Source organism: Schistocerca piceifrons, chromosome 2, assembly GCF_021461385.2.
Source record: "Schistocerca piceifrons isolate TAMUIC-IGC-003096 chromosome 2, iqSchPice1.1, whole genome shotgun sequence".
Lineage (NCBI taxonomy): Eukaryota > Metazoa > Arthropoda > Insecta > Orthoptera > Acrididae > Schistocerca > Schistocerca piceifrons.
In genome coordinates, this window is record NC_060139.1 from 203073880 (window position 1) to 203092047 (window position 18168).

General features: G+C 46.1%; 1 protein-coding gene across 1 annotated transcript in view; it reads left to right on the forward strand.

Moving 5' to 3' along the window:
• The window catches only part of LOC124774910 (adenylyl cyclase 78C-like), a 723787-nt gene that overhangs the window by 203731 nt on the left and 501888 nt on the right, over positions 1-18168 (forward strand). The window lies entirely within an intron of this gene.

The window sequence follows — 18168 nt, forward strand, 5'->3', positions numbered from 1 at the left end:
GGGTATCGGCGAGGACCATTCGCAACCGTCTCCATGAAGCTGGGCTACGGTCCCGCACACCGTTAGGCCGTCTTCCGCTCACGCCCCAACATCGTGCAGCCCGCCTCCAGTGGTGTCGCGACAGGCGTGAATGGAGGGACGAATGGAGACGTGTCGTCTTCAGCGATGAGAGTCGCTTCTGCCTTGGTGCCAATGATGGTCGTATGCGTGTTTGGCGCCGTGCAGGTGAGCGCCACAATCAGGACTGCATACGACCGAGGCACACAGGGCCAACACCCGGCATCATGGTGTGGGGAGCGATCTCCTACACTGGCCGTACACCACTGGTGATCGTCGAGGGGACACTGAATAGTGCACGGTACATCCAAACCGTCATCGAACCCATCGTTCTGCCATTCCTAGACCGGCAAGGGAACTTGCTGTTCCAACAGGACAATGCACATCCGCATGTATCCCGTGCCACCCATCGTGCTCTAGAAGATGTAAGGCAACTACCCTGGCCAGCAAATTCTCCGGATCTGTCCCCCATTGAGCATGTTTGGGACTGGATGAAGCGTCGTCTCACGCGGTCTGCACGTCCAGCACGAACGCTGGTCCAACTGAGGCGCCAGGTGGAAATGGCATGGCAAGCCGTTCCACAGGACTACATCCAGCATCTCTACGATCGTCTCCATGGGAGAATAGCAGCCTGCATTGCTGCGAATGGTGGATATACATTGTACTAGTGCCGACATTGTGCATGCTCTGTTGCCTGTGTCTATGTGCCTGTGGTTCTGTCAGTGTGATCATGTGATGTATCTGACCCCAGGAATGTGTCAATAAAGTTTCCCCTTCCTGGGACAATGAATTCACGGTGTTCTTATTTCAATTTCCAGGAGTGTAGAAGCGAGCAGTGGACTTCAGTTTATATTTCTATAAAGAAGATTTAAATAATATTTTTACTTGCATACTAAAACAGGACTTCAACTTACATTTCATATTTGCCTGCAGTAGTATTCGTCTATTGTGCTTTTGACGAATGATGAATGAGATGTGTGCTCTAATGGGAAAAGATATTTTATACGATGTAATTGGAGTTCAAATATTTCTCTTTACTTGTACTGTGAAACCTTAGTTAATGCCAAATTTCATGATTGTCATGAACAGGAAGTACTCTCTGGGTTTTGATGAGTGAGTTTTCGAGTATCAAAGTATGTGTCATAAATGGCCGTATCTTTTGATTGCATTTACTTACAAGGGAACCTCCCCATCGCAACCCCCTCAGATTTAGTTATAAGTTGGCACAGTGGATAGGACTTGAAAAACTGAACACAGATAAATCGAGAAAACAGGAAGAAATTGTGTGGAACTATGAAAAAAATAAGCAAAATATACAAACTGAGTAGTCCATGCACAAGATAGGCAACATCAAGGATAATGTAAACTCAGGAGCGCCATGGTCCCGTGGTTAGCGTGAGCAGCTGCGGAACGAGAGGTCCTTGGTTCAAGTCATCCCTCGAGCGAAAAGATTAATTCTTTTATTTTCAGACAATTATTTTGCGAAGCTGCACAGGTACACAGAGCAGTATTGTTTACGTGATCGTGTGTCAATTATCAAAGTTCAGGCAATCATAGATAATCAACTTCGCTCTCCAAAATTTCGGGACATGTTCAGATTTGCTTGGACATATGCTGGATTTGACGGTCTACACACGGAAAAATTTTAAAACGTTAAAAACATATGTTCTGACAGAGCACAGGGAAAACTGTGCGACTGTGAAACTGTTGCATTCATTTGTTGCAGTTTATGTGACAAACTCTTATGTTTTCATCACTTTTTTGGGAGTGATTATCACAGCCACGAGAAAACCTAAATCGGGCAAGGTAGAAGAATCTTTTTACCCATTCGCCCAGTGCACAAGTTAGGTGGGTCGACATCATACTCCTGTCATGTGACACACATGCCGTCACCAGTGTCGTATAGAATATATCAGACGTGTTATCCTGTGGAGGAATGGGTTCACCTATGACCTTGCGATCAAATGTTTTCGGTTCTCACTGGAGAGGCACGTCCTTTCGTCTACTAATCGCACGGTTTTGCGGTGCGGTCGCAAAACACAGACACTAAACTTATTACAGTGAACAGAGACGTCAATGAACGAACGGACAGATCGCAATTTTGCGAAAATAAAAAAAGTAGACTTTTCACTCAAAGAAGACTTAAACCAAGGACCTGTCATTCCGCTGCTACTCACGTTAACCACGGGACCATGCCGCTCCTGGGCTGACATCATACTTGATGTTGCATATGTTGCTCATGGACAACTTAGTTTGTATATTTTGCTTATTTTTTCATAGTTCCACGCAACTTATTCCTGTTTTCTAGATTGATTTGTGTTCAGTTTTTCAAGGCCTATCCACTGTGCCAACTTATAACTAAATTTGAGGGGGGTGCGATGGGGAGGTTCCCTTTTTAGAAGCGTAACATTTGTACACTGCCAAGCGATCATACGCCTTAAAATGTGACATAACTCTGAACTTGATACGGAGCAATCATTATTGTAGTCTGTCTGTATTTCTGACGGCTCATGGCTTTGCACTCGGGACTGTTACATTATGCCCTGACTTTTGATATTAAGGCTAGTCTGACAGCATATGAACGTTTTCCATCAAATGCCATCCACAGGTATGAGCCACTCCTCCTTTTTCCTGGAATTCATTCCGTATCTTCATGGGGACAGGACATTAAGCTCTCACCACCCACACCCCACTCCCACCCACACACCCACACCCCATCTGCACCCACTTCTAGGGTGGATTTGTGTACCCCATCTGTTTCTGAATAGTGTTATCCTTGTAAAAGCGCCAGCACGTTTTAGGAAACGTTTGTGAATCATGTGTCTGTGGCGGGACGTGGGTACCAGCCCAGTTGTTCACCTGGTCGGATTTGGAAAACCACCTAACAGCGTCTAGTCTGGCAGTCTAGACATCGTGTCCCCGAATCCCAGAAGGGCCATGCTATGTGCGCGGATACATAGGGAAGATCAATGACATTACTTAATTCACATTACTTAACTCACGATAGACCTACTAAAAACCCATTTACTTGTTTTAATATATTAATACAAGCTTTTCATTTTTCCCATTGTAGCATCTGAAGACGGCCATTCTAGTTCGGAACTGGTTAGATCATAAAAAGTGACAGTGTCAAAAATAAACAAGTATTTACGTTGTTTTGGTTCTATAAACGTTTACACAAAAAACTACTTACATTTTTTTGAAAATCATGCACTCCGGTTTAAGAAAAGCTGGTTCATCGCGCACCTCAATGTATATGACAAATCTCCTAAACTATGGGTTGCAGAATCACATAATTTTGCAGGTACATGCAGTGGTACATGTGGATACTGTGTCCGAAATGTGTTGCAAATAGATTTAATAGTAAAGTAATAAATTACAGTCTCATGAACGATACTGAAATTTTACTGCGTGATGAGCGAAAATAATTATACGAAAAACTGAAAATAAAACATTTATGGCCAATGGAAACCCTTAGATACGCAACCTGGAACTGCGGTCAGGTGACCGTTTCAGCAATATAGAAACTTACCTTCCATCGCTCACTTCCTGCTATTATAGTCTTGTATTTAAATTTATGACTTATCTGAAGTCAAGTCAGAATTCCTGCAGCACATTAAATCTTCCCAGTTTCCCATTAAAGCACACCATCTTCAATTTACTTAAGTGATCAAGAACTTTTTAAAATTGTTATTTCAATAGTCAACTTGAAGCTATAGGAAAGAAATTTATTTAAAAATGAACGTGAACAGTGAATTTGCAAGAAGTTTCTTTTTTGAGGTTATAGATTTCGGTTTGTTTTAGATCATCTTCAGACCTCACACCTTGGTGGTAGACGGTGGCTGTAAAAGGAGTAAGCGCTACGACTCCCGGATCACTAACTACTTCATTATAGAATAAAACGAGAACACACAAATACAACGACGGCAAAAAGCAGGAACATCATAAAGTAATGAATGCAGAGTAATGAAACTTCTGGAATACATTTATCCAGGTAACATATGTAAGTGATTAAAATTACAAGATCACAGGTTAATGTAACTCCGAGATAATCCACTGCAAATGTGAAATACTGGTTCATTAATAATCAGTGTAACTGTCATTATGTTAAATGCAAGCATGCAGACGTGCATGCATTTGGTGTACAGGTGCCAGATGTCAGTTTGTGAGATTGGATTCCACGCCTGCTACCCTTGGTTAATGCTGGTTGTGGATGATGCTGGAGTTGTCGTCGGATGTATCTAATATGTGCCCCGTAGGAGGCAGATCTGGTGATCGAGCAGGACAAGGCAGTATCTCGACACTCTTTAGATCATGTTGACTTACAATAGCGGTACGTCGGCGAGTTTTACCCTTTTGGGAAACATTACTTGTATTGCTGTTCATGAATGGCAGCACCAGAGGAAGAATCACTAGATTAACTTACAGATTTGCTGTCAGGATGCGTGGGATAATGGAGAGGGTGCTCCTGCTGTCATATGAATTCGCACTCCAGACATTGATTGAAGGTGTAGGTCCAGTGTGTCTAGCACGTAGACAGGCTGATTGCACGCCCTCAACTGGTCGCCTTCTAACCAACACACGGCCATCACTGCTACCGAGGCAGAACCAGCTTCCATCAGCTTCCATAGACATCGACCCTGCCATCCAGTGATCTCTCGCTTAACACCACTGAAGTCGCAAATAGCGGTGGTTTGGACCAGTTTGAACGCACACTACGGGAAGTATGGCTCGGAGATCTCCTTGAAGTAACCTATTTGTAACAGTTCGTTATGTCACGATGTGTCACTGTGGTGCCAGTTACTGCTAAAATTGCTGCGGCAGAGCCATAAGCCGAATACGATGGTCTTCCCTCTCGGTAGTGCCACATCCGGAGCCCAGTCTTCCTGCGACCGTACATTCTCGTGACCACCGCTCCCAGCAATCATGTACAGTGGCTACATTCCTGTCAATCCTTTGTGCAGTATCGCAGAAGGAATCCAGCTTCTCGCAGCCCTATTACACGACGTCGTTCAAACTTTTGAATCCGCGCCACACGTCATGGACGTCGAAGACCCCTAGAGGTCTCTGCACCATCGCTCCGTAAGCTGTGGCAGCGCGCGCCTCCTGGCCCGCTTTTAGTGTGAGGGTGCCACAGTGGAACACGTGGTTCCAGCGGCCAATAGCGGCGCCCTCAATAGAGTACTTAAGCGCCTGCCTCTCGCTCAGCCAACCCCCTGGTCATGATGGCGTCACCTACCGTCACCTGAAGGAATCCCCTTCATCCTTCCTGTCTGTCCTTGCTACCCTGTACAATGTCCTCCTCTCCACTGGATTTTACCCCGACCTGTGGAAGACTTCTCGTGTCCTGCTGTTCCCTAAACCTAAGAAACCCCCCTCTGATACCTCTTCCTATCGTCCAATCTGCCTCACCTCCGTGTTCAGTAAGGTCTTCGAGGCCATCCTCTCTCGCCGTATTCACCGCCACCTTAACCAGCACCGCCTCCTTCCTCTTACCCAATGTGGCTTCCCGCCTTCCTTCTCCGCCGACGACCAGCTCCTTAGCCTTACGAATCTTATTTCCCTCCAACTTAACTCCCGTCGCTCCGCTATCTTTGTTTCCCTTGATCTCCAGAACGCCTATGACCGTGTCTGGCATCCCGGGCTCCTCTTCAAACTCCCCATCAACTTCATCCGTCTTGTTGCTTCCTTCCTCTCCCATCGTCCCTCCTATGTGACTATCCACGATTCCAACTCCCATACTTTCTACACCTCTGCCGGCGTGCCCCAAGGTTCTGTCCTTTCCCCTCTCCTCTATCTCCTGTACACTGCTGATATGCCCAAACCTCCCCCTCCTGTTCATCTTCTCCAGTTCGCTGATGACACCGCCTTCCTAGCCCTTTATCCCACCCTTCAATGGTCCCAACGTACCCTCCAAACCCACCTTGACCAATTCACCGCTCGGTGCAACCAGTGGTTCCTCCGTGTTAATCACTCCAAGACCCAGGCGATCATCATAGGCCGCACCACCCGCCCCTTGCGCCTCCATAATTTCTACCTCACCATTTATGGCCATCCTATCCACCTCACTCCTACCCTCAAATACCTTGGCCTCACACTCGGCCGCCACCTCACCTGGACTCCCTATCTCCTTACCATCCAAAACAAAGCTCACAACCGCCTCCGCCTCCTGAAACTCCTGTCCGGCTGGACGTGGGGTCTGCATCCTTCCACCATCCTTCAAACCTACAAATCCTTGATCCACCCCATCCTCTGTTATGCCAGCGTTGCTTGGATTTCCGCCCCTCCCCAGTTCTAAAAAGCCCTCCAAATGCTCGAACGCCATGCGCTCTGCCTCGCCTTCCGCATCTGCCTTCGATCCCCCATGCGCGTCCTCTATGACCTCATCCCCTTCACCCACCTTCTCCTTTTCCTTGAACACATCCACACACTATATATTGTCCGCTGCCTTGATCCCCCTCACCCCCTGGTGTCACCCTTCCTCTCCACCACCAACCAGTTGCTGCGCCTTTACCGTTGTGTCCCACCATCTCTCCATCTCCACACCCTCCATCTCCTTTCCCAACACAACTTCCACCATCTACCCCTCCCAGATGATGAGCTTCGCCTTCCTACCAACTCTAACCCCATCTTCCTGCCTCCTCCTCAGGGCTCCCTCTCCTCCCCCTCCCTCCTCCTGAGCGGCTTCCCCCTCCTACTCCCCCTCCTTTCAGTGTCTCTGCGCTCCCTCCTGCCCTGTCTTCCCTCTTCCTCTCCCACCCCACGTGTCTCCTGCCTCTTCGTGCACCCACTGATGCTCCTCCTCTCTTCATCCCGCCGCTTCCCCAGCTGCCCCATGCTCTCCCCTCCTTTTCAATGCTCTCTGACCTTTCCCTCGGCAGGTCCCACCTGGCAGTTTTATTCTTCGTCGTGTTTGCTCCAAGTGGGTTTTAAGTGTGTTGTTCTGGAGTGTTTTTAATACTGTGGCCGACTTTTCACCTGTGCACGCGCATTCAGTGTCTTCTCTGTGTTTTAAGAATCGCCAACTATGTTTTTTAACTTTCCGGTGACCTTCTTTTTAACTGTCCCCCATGAACGGCTCTATGTCAGTGTATTTTTATCTCCATTTTCTCCCCTTACTCTGTTTAATGTTCCCCTTTTTTATCTCCTTATGTATGTATCTTTTTATTCTTGTTTTAGTTGTCATGTCACTCAGCTGAAGAGCGGCGGATTGTGCCACTGGCAGCCCTCCCCTGCCCACATGGGGCAGGGGAATGAAATCACAATAAAGGAAAAAAAAAAAGCTCAGCCAACCAGTCTAATCTCGCATACGTTCCTCCCATTCAATTGTGGGGTTTTCGTCACCATTTTGGCATTAACGTTCCGCACGTGCAAAACGTCGCTCAAAATACGTTCAATGGAAGTGTTATCAGGTCACCCATCACCCTTATTGTTAAACGTCGGTCTGATCTCACAAGAGCACGCTCACGTTCGATGCTTTCGTTGGTTTTTTAAATTGAAGGCCTCCGGAGCGACGTTTGTCTTCAGCGTGTTCTCGGTCTTCCAAAACTGACTTGCGTCAGTGAAAAACTTGTACCTTTGTTAAAAAATGTTCCCTATAGGCCTGTTTTAACTTTTCAAAGGTCACACTCACGTTTTCCTCAAATTTAACACAAAACTTGACGTAATAAAGTTGCTCTAAAATCCATTCTCCCGTTTTCGTAATACACAACTTCATTGATAGCGCTCTCAAGAATCGCATGATAGCTGTACGGAACTGAAACTCGGACTGAGCGTCTGGAAGGAAAGAACACACAGATCTACACAAGCAGAACAACACAGCATTGCCAGGTCGCTCGCAGTGTTGTCAGTCTCATTGTTTTCCCCTATCACCCGGAATGGTGAGAATCGTGCGCGTTGCGTGGTCAGAATTTACGACTTCCTCCGCAACTTCAGGACGGCGGAGATCCAGACGAAAAGCGTTTCTCCCAAGCTGCCCGCTTCTGGTTGGTGTTGGTGCATAGTGCTTCGCTGGGACGCACCGCTTGCTGCCGCGCGGTTCTATTGACAGCGGCTCCGGCTTCTGCCAGCCGTACAGCCTTTCATTGGCCGGAGTCGCTGATATCCTGCGGACGAGTTCATCTCTACTGGCAGCCACTGCCGTAACGACTTTTTTAATAACGCTACACTCACTGTACACCGCACGTGCGCTAATTAGCTTCTCTCTTCACAGGGAGCTATCGCCCCGAAAATTTCATGCAACTATACACTCCGAACACGAGACCTATTTCTCTTTTACGTAACTGTGCACAGGGTAGGTAAAAAAATGGGGGATTCCACCAGAAGAGTCGAAAAACTGATAACCCTGAAAAAATCCATTGTGCTCAAAATCGATTTATGGCGTGATAATATACCGACACGTTCTTGCCAACTACACTCTTTCACTTTCACAGCATGTTAGGATTTTCGTATAGCCATCCGGATTACTGCCAGTCGTCATGATCCACAATCCATCGGCAGTAATCCCGCAGCTTCTGCAGCTTTATTTTGGCAGGAAAATTTTAATGTTTGCTTAAGATGGTTTGAAAAGGATAAGGTCCATTTCTCCTGCTACTTAGCCCAGTCCGAACATACAAACCTCCTACAATAAAAGCTCTTACAAGACAGTATTTATAGACTTTTGAATCATCTGTAATGAAGACATCATTGTCAAGATGTACACACCCCGCCGGCCAGAGTGGGCGAGCTGTTCTAGGCGCTACAGTCTGGAACCGCGCGATCGCTACGGTCGCAGGTTCGAATCCTCCCTCGGGCATGGATGTGTGATGCCCTCAGGTTAGTTAGGTTTAAGTAGTTCTACGTTCTAGGGGACTGATGACCTCAGAATTTAAGTCCCATAGTGCTCAGAGCCATTTGAACCATCTACACGTGCCGCCGAAAAAGTGAAGTACCGAAGAGTTATAGTCGGGTATCTATGGGATTTTGTACACGGATACACTATTGATCGGTATGTAAGTGATTAAGAGTTGCAATTCAATGTGACAGGCAGAACGCATCAGAGTGCATTAGTCTTGCTCGCGTTTGGTGTTGTTACCAGGCCTGGTAGGGTATATAAGGGGCGAGGACAGCGCCAGATCTTGAATGATCACTATGAAGGACACAGAGGTGTCGCATACTCGTCTGAGACACTGTTATCAGCAGCTGACAGAGTCTGAAAGGGGCGTCATTGTAGGTCTTCATTTGGCCTCCTGGAATATCCACAACTGTGGGGCTTTGGAATGTGGCAGTGGCCTAATGTTGGAATGCATGGAAAGGTGAGTGCAGCGTTACTTGTTGTCAGGATTGTGGTCGACAGCGCCTGACAACCACAGGGTGTAGTCGCCATAATGTGCTCCAAGCACATCGTCACCCCATCTGCACCTAATATCAGAGAACAAGACAGTAATGGACTTCCTGCAATATTTTTCACCACTGGTCAGTGACCAGCAGCAGCCGGTCTAGGGAAATACTTACCACCAATTAACAGCCGTTAACACCACAATACAAACAGCTGTGTTTGGAGTTGTACCATGGCCGGGAAGCATGTACTCCTGACGAATGACACCGTATTGTATTCAGCAATGATTATTGGTTCTGCACTTCCCGTATGACCATCATCGGCGAGCATGGCGGTCCCATTCTTCCACTGCTTGGAGAGGAGTTCAGTGTCATACCCTGGGGAGCCATCGCGTATGACTTCAGATCACAGCTGATAGTGACTGGGAAAACTCTGACGGCATAACGATTCTTAAGGGACTTCCTGCGACGTTATGTATTACACCTGTCATGCGACAATAGCGTACTGCCATTTTTCAACAGGATAATGCTCGTCCACATGTCTCTATGAGCTGTCTGCGTGGCGTATAAAATACTATTGTGGTTATCATGATCCTAAGATACGGAAACACAGACAGAACATGTATGGCACCATGTCGAACGTCAGCACTGTTGCAGTGTACGATATGAAGAACTTCAGGATACAACGACCTTACGACATCCTTCCCAACCGAAATAGTGCAAGCATCCGGGTCAGAGTGGGTCCTACGTTATATTGACAAGTAGACTCTTAGCGCCAAGTTATTTTTAAATTTGACTGAAGCAACAGCAGATACCATCTCAATTCGTGAAGTTTCATTTCGTTTTCTCCTCTCCTGCTGCGTAATTCTCTCTCTCTCTCTCTCTCTCTCTCTCTCTCTCTCTCTCTTTTCCTCAATGTAATTCAAAGTCAGTCATAACCGTCACCTCCACCACTGTCATACGTCAGCACCATACTATTCGGTTTCACATCCATTGCTGCATAAAGAGGGGTAATGAATATGGAATCCCGACGGCTCCGAATCACAGTATTCAGCACCCCTGTTGTGAAATATCTCCAGAGTTGCAAATTCAAGGTTGTTATCCGTAATTCCGTCTATCCTCTAGTCAGACTACATTCGGTCGTTTTTCCTCAGGAAGATATGTCCATAGTCCATGCATACTAAGTCAACTCGACGGACTCTACACTCATCCCAGCACAATTACTGTGGCCAGTGGAAGTCGCCTGATACGCTTACTGAAAGAACAAAGTCCAAATCTCCATCCAGATACTCTGATTCCGGTTTATCCCCAACGTCTGTCCTTAAGCTATTTGGAGGCTATTTACAATCAAATGTTATTATGTATATTGCAAATAAGAGTATACGGAAATTATAGTAACAAAACAATTGAAACTTATGTATTAATTTGCATTCAGCGAAATTTAACAAGGTACTGTCAGAAAATAAAATGATTCACTCAGAGCCTTAGAATAAATAGCAAACCGTGTAAATATATTGACGAGCCAAAACATTATCCTTGATAGCATCTCGCTTCATCTTTCTAACTCAATACAACAGCAGATCTCAAAAAAACGGTTCAAATGGCTCTGAGCACTATGGGACTCAACTGCTGTGGTCATAAGTCCCCTAGAACTTAGAACTACTTAAACCTAACTAACCTAAGGACATCACACACATCCATGCCCGGGGCAGGATTCGAACCTGCGACCATAGCGGTCGTGCGGTTCCAGACTGTAGCGCCTTTAACCGCTCGGCCACTCCGGCCGGCCAGCAGATCTCAGCCGCATGTATTCCTCAAATCTTTGATAGGTTTTCGGACGTGTGCGGCACCAGCTATGTAAGCACAAGCCTCGAGATTCCCGTACATTACAGGCCGGTGGTTATTGGACGCAGAGATGGCCCCCGAAGGCGTACCTGACGTCTTCCGTAGGGTTCACACCAAGAGAATTTGTTGGCCAAGACAAGAACATGAATTAAAGATAAAATCATCAGAGTTGTTAGACCGCGTCGTATTTCCTTCTAAAATAATCGACGTTTCGACCCCTCCCCTGGGATCTTCTTCAGGATGTTTCGGTGTCTACTATTGCTAGAACACTGTCAGTGTTCATCCTGAAGAGGATCCCAGCAGAGGGGTCGAAACTTCGATTATTTTGGAAGGAAATATGACGCAGACTAACAACCCAGAACATTTTATTTTTAGTGACAACGGCCACGAAAGCCTGCAGACTTACATAAAAACATGAATTCACTATCATTCTGTTAAAACTGCTATAACACGGTTATGACCTTATGGCACGGACAGTTACGCTGCTGGCAAATGTCATCGCCTTGTCACGATCCGTGCGGCTGTCCCCTTCCGAGGTTCGAGTCCTCCCTCGGGCATGGGTATGTATGTTGTCTATAGCGTAAGTTATTTTAAGTTAAATTACGTAGTGTGTAGGCTTAGGGACCGATGACCTCTGCAGTTTGGTTCCATAAGACTTTACCACAAATTTCCACTTTCTATGGGGAAGACATCAAGCGTGAAGGGATGGTGGCCCGCAACAATGTTCACGAAGACCAAATCTATGATGCCTTGGATTACTGCCACAGGCACATAGAATCCCAGGTGATTGAGTTCCATAATACAGGGTGTTACAAAAAGGTACGGCCAAACTTTCAGGAAACATTCCTCAAACACAAAGAAAGAAAATATGTTATGTGGACATGTGTCCGGAAACGCTTACATTCCATGTTAGAGCTCATTTTATTACTTCTCTTCAAATCACATTAATCATGGAATGGAAACACACAGCAACAGAACGTACCAGTGTGACTTCAAACACTTTGTTACAGGAAATGTTCAAAATGTCCTCCGTTAGCGAGGATACATGCATCCACCCTCCGTCGCATGGAATCCCTGATGCGCTGATGCAGCCCTGGAGAATGGCGTATTGTGTTACAGCCGTCCAGAATACGAGCACGAAGAGTCTCTACATTTGGTACCGGGGTTGCGTAGACAAGAGCTTGCAAATGCCCCCAAAATGAAAGTCAAGAGGGTTGAGGTCAGGAGAGCGTGGAGGCCATGGAATGTGCACCACGTTTTATTGGATTGCGTTTTATTTTCTGACCAGCGGGTCGCGGCTGACTTGCCAGCGGACCTGCCATCTCTTTTAGGCAACACTCGGACGAATGCGGCTAAAGTTTTAAAGTTCTGTGCCCTGTCAAATCTTTTTACAAAGATTTTAGGGAGAGGATTTTAATTTTCTCACTGTGTGACAAGCTCGCCCATATTTTATGTAAGTGGCCAGCCAATAACAATTTCCTGTGACATTCTTGTTGCTATGTTTCCCCTTTCCTTAGGTTTTACTTTCTTAGGTAGCATTTTCCTTCTTTTCCTGCTTTGTTTGAGTGTGTGCTTTAGTTTTCTTAGGTCTGTCCACATTCGTTCCTTTTAATGTGTGTCAGGGCGCTGATGACCTCGATGCTGAGCGCCCATAAGCCCTAACACACCACCAACACACCACTTGGTTCGCCTCTACCAATCCATCGGTCACCGAATCTGTTGTTGAGAAGCGTACGAACACTTCGACTGAAATGTGCAGGGGCTCCATCGTGCATGAACCACATGTTGTCTCGTGCTTGTAAAGGCACATGTTCTAGCAGCACAGGTAGAGTATCAGAGTATCCCGTATGAAATCATGATAACGTGCTCCATTGAGCGTAGGTGGAAGAACATGGGACGCAATCAAGACATCACCGACAATGTCTGGCCAAACGATCACAGAAAATCTGTGTTGATGACGTGATTGCACAATTGCGTGCGGATTCTCGTCAGCCCACACATGTTGATTGTGAAAATTTACAATTTGATCACGTTGGAATGAAGCCTCATCCGTAAAGAGAACATTTGCACTGAAATGAGGATTGACACATTGTTGGATGAAGCATTCGCAGATGTGTACCCTCGAGGCCAATCAGCTGCTGATAGTGCCTGTACAAGCTGTACATGGTACGGAAATAACTGCTTCTCCCGTAGCATTCTCCATACAGTGACGTGGTCAACGTTACCTTGTACAGCAGCAACTTCTCTGACGCTGACATTAGGGTTATCGTCCACTGCACGAAGAATTGCCTCGTCCATCGCAGGTGTCCTCGTCGTTCTAGGTCTTCCCCAGTCGCGAGTCATAGGCTGGAATGTTCCGTGCTCCCTGAGACGCCGATCAATTGCTTCGAACGTCTTCCTGTCGGGACACCTTCGTTCTGGAAATCTGTCTCGATACAAACGTACCGCGCCATGGCTATTGCCCCGTGCTAATCCATATATCAAATGGGCATCTGCCAACTCCGCATTAGTAAACATTGCACTGACTGCAAAACCACGTTCGTGATGAACACTAACCTGTTGATGCTACCTACTGATGTGCTTGATGCTAGTACTGTAGAGCAATGAGTCGCATGTCAACACAAGCATCGAAGTCAACAGTACCTTTCTTCAATTGGGCCAACTGGCGGTGAATCGAGGAAGTACAGTACATACTGACGAAACTAAAACCAGCTCTAACATGGGAATTAAGCGTTTTCGGGCTCATGTCCACATAACACCTTTTCTTTATTTGTGTGTGAGGAATGTTTCCTGAAAGTTTGGCCGTACCTTTTTGTAACACCCTGTATAATACTCACGTCTAAGGACCGTGAAAATAAAATCAGAGAACTTCAAGCCAGCCGAAGGTTTACCGGCAGTCGTTATTCCCGCGAACAAACGCGACTGGAAAATGAGAAGGAGGAAGACACACTGGTTCAACAAAGTGCCTTCCGCCACACCCAGAGCGGTGGCTTGTGGAGTAGAGATGTGAATGTAAATAACACTGGTCCCATCAACCTGCGTTAGTGGCACCGTGACTGTTCTGAACGGCCGTTCGCCCATGTGACGACATATTCGGACAAAACGGTCAACATGGTGTAACAAGAATAGCTAGAAACGTAATTCATCGTACTTGGCGACACGTTTCCATGGATCCATGGTCAAATGTCGATGATCTCGTCCACTTGCTTCCTAATATGCGAAGTCGTTGGGCCACATTGGTAACCGATAGAGGTCGTCTTCTGTTCAACAAAGTGCGCTGAATGGTGTCCGGCGAAAAGGTTGTGGCTGCACCATCGCTGTGATGTGTCGTCGGATTCGCTCCGGATCGCCGCCTGTTCTGCTTTGTAGAGTATTAATGCCTCGGACCTCCACGTTCTGTTATGAGACAGGGATGGGTTACCCCTTAGTCAACCGCTCTTGGTTTCACTGCCTTCAACCATCATCCAATTATGCTAACAACAGAAGCACCTGAACAGTGGACCAGGTTCACCGCTTCCGAGATGCTATTTCCCAGGCTCCGGACCATTACAATTTGCCTTTAGTCATTGGCACTTATGTCAGGCTCTCAGTTTCGGCCCATGTCGTCGCTTGAATGACCCTTCGTTAGTCTCTGATCTGCTTACGTACATTGCTGACCTTGTCACGTGCTTTCAACCCAAGTGCCATTTAAACTCGGGGCGGTCAGTGGTCATAGCGTTTCGGCTCATCAGCGTATGAAGCAATGGACCACTATAGTTTCCAGACTGTGGCCCGAAACGTAAAATAAATTTTTTAAAAATTCCATAAATCGCTTGAGACAAATGTCGGTCTGCTTCCTTTGATGAAGACGCGGGTTTCCTACCCCATTCAAGTCCTATCTGACCTTACGCTCCGTCCGTCATGACGTCCTCATCGTTGAAAATTTAGACATTAGTTGACGTCCTTCCTTCTTTCTAAATTAATACAACAAAGCCGGCAGAAGATTCATCAAGTAAAAAGATCTCATAAACGGATCCGCAGAAAGGTTTCATTTTTAACTCACTGTTGTTGTTCAGACGCACATTGCCTGCCCGTATTTTAGATGACTGCGCCCCAGAAATCTTTGTATCAACGACAACGGCCGCGAAAGGTTATATTCTTAAACGAATAAATTTATTTGAGGGTAATTAAATTAAAAGATGTGTGAGAAAAGTAGTTAAACCAACAACACTGCGAGCGATGTGGCAACCCTGTGTCTTTCTGCTTGTGTAGACTGGTGTGTTCATCCCTTTCAGATGCTCAGTTCGTGTTTCAGCTCCTTACAGCCGTCACGTGGTTTTTGGGAGCGCCATCAGTGAAGCTGTGTTTTTGTTGTATGTTACAAAAATGGTATAGAGAAATTTACAGCAACGTTATGCCATCACCTTTTGTGTTAAACTTGAGGGAATCTGCGAGTATGGCGTTTGAAAAGTTGAAACACACCTATGGGGGACATTCCTGACCAATACCAGAAGTTTCTCCCTAGCACAAATAATTTTTGAAACGCCAAGACCTTCAGCTCCAAAAAACGGCGGAAACGTTTAACGTGTGTTTAACCATAAGGATGATGAGTCACATGTTAAACGTCAGCCCCCGGTCGCTGAGTGGTCAGCGCTGCAGAATGTCAATCCTAAGGCCTGGGTTCGATTCCCGGCTTGGTCGGAGATTTTCTTCGCTCTGGGACTGGGTGTTGTGTTGTCGTAATCATCATCATTTCATCCTCATTGACGCGCAGGTCGCCGAAGTGGCGTCAAATCGAAAGACTTGCACCCGGCGAACGGTCGACCCGGCGGGAGGCCCTAGTCACACGATATAAAATAAAACCTGTTAAACAATTTACCCGTTCCTCAAATTACAACCGAAGTTTTGCACATGCGAGAGCTGTATGCTGCATCATAACAACGCCCCCTGTCACACAGCCACTTCCATCACGACATTTTTGACCTCGAAAGGCATTCCTGTTGTTCCACATCCCCAATTCACCTGATGAGTCCTTGTGACTTTTTATTTCCCCAAAATTGAGAACTGTCTTAAAAGAATGTCATATTGGGCCTTTGGAAAATGTGGCCGACATATTAAAAGACCCTACCAGTTGAAGCCTTTCAGCACTGCTACCAAGCCTAGGAGCAACGACTCCACCACTGTATAGCCGCCGAAGGGAACTACTATGAAACGGACAACATTATTGTTTGAAAATAAAAACTTTCGTCGGTAAAAAAAATCACACACCTCGTGTTTACCTATAGCATTAACAGCCATTTGTGGCAGTGGCTACACTCTTCTAGGGTGAAGTCTTCCTCGAGCCACAAGTTTTTGCCGTGTTAAATAGCAATAAGGAGAAAAGTCCAGTAGATTCCAAGGCAGACCACTGACTCGCCAGCTGCGGAGCCCGCTGGGCGTCTTGGCTCCCCGCCAGGTCGGTGCATTCGCTGGCTTCTGGCGCCCCGGCGTCTGCCCCTGGTTCGGCGCTCCCTTGGCGCCAATTAAAATGCGCCGGCCGAAGCGTGCGCGGAAAGCCGGGCCCCTGGTAATTAGGCTGGCCGCTCTACACAGCAGGTGCTCAGCCTCTTTTGTTTTTCACTTCTCGCCGCTTTGCGTACGACGGCCGAGGAATAGCGCCGGTGAGTCTCCGAGTTCCTGTATTAAACGGGAAAGGAAGCGTGCAAGATAATGTGCCGTCAAGATTCTCCGCACGTATTCCAGAAGAAAGCACACAGTACAAAGTATCTGTCGTCACCAGGAGGTACAGCGCTAATATCGTGTAACAGAGATAAGAAAATAAAAAACACTCGCAACTGCAGAGCAAATTATCACAATTAGGTAACCAAGCAGCTACTGGATGAACTAGGAGAAATGATATAAGATACATGAAGCTGACTACGGCAGTATTTTATAAACCGAAATATTTTCTCACTTGTAACAGACGATATTCGTCTTCAGGAAGGTAAAAGATATAGTATTTGACCTGGAGAGTTCCGTTACATGGAAACGAGATGTGAGCTAATCAAGCTCGTGGTAGGAGATAGAGAAGGGTTGGAATTCCGTTGTGTTACGAGAAGATTGCGAATGTACCATAAGTAGAACCCTCGATCACTCGCGTTGTTAGAACAAATCTAACATTTATGATTTTAGTTAAATATTCCGACACAGTTCAAAGCTAATGAACTGATGATCTAGAAATGCTTTCTTTCATATCCCGTGCTTCCTTTAATCTGTGACGCGACAGTCAAATTTCAACAATAGCCTGCTAGTCGTGCCATTATTTGAAGTGGTGCGTACTGTCAGATTTTTTTTCTAACACGGAAGTCTTTGCGTAACAATTACTTCTCCTTTCGTGGAATAGCGCCTTGCTTCACTTTTAGTCTGTTTCTTGTAAAATGCGGCTGTGTTCGTTTCTTTTCTCCTGAAAGTATTCAGCGTATGTTACGTCTCTTATAAAAAAGTATGTATTCTTATTGGGTTTTACGAACTGAATGAAGCAGTTGTTTATACAGAGTACAAGACATTCTCTGTCGGATATGAAAAGATATAAAACTTTCCGAGGATGAAGTCATGTCAGAGGAACAGATGTAGATGTGGCTAGATGAACCACTAGACAAGGATATATACATAGAGGGTCTGTCATCAGATACTGACGCACCCTCTGTGCATGAAGAGATCTGTACCGAAACAAACCAGTCAGAGAGCGAATCAATACTTCTTCTACAGCTATTTCTCAAAACAGGGTGTTACAAAAAGGTACGGCCAAACTTTCCGGAAACATTCCTCACACACAAAGAAAGAAAATATGTTATGTGGGCATGTGTCCGGAAACGCTTACATTCCATGTTAGAGCTCATTTTATTACTTCTCTTCAAATCACATTAATCATGGAATGGAAACACACAGCAACAGAACGTACCAGTGTGACTTCAAACACTTTGTTACAGGAAA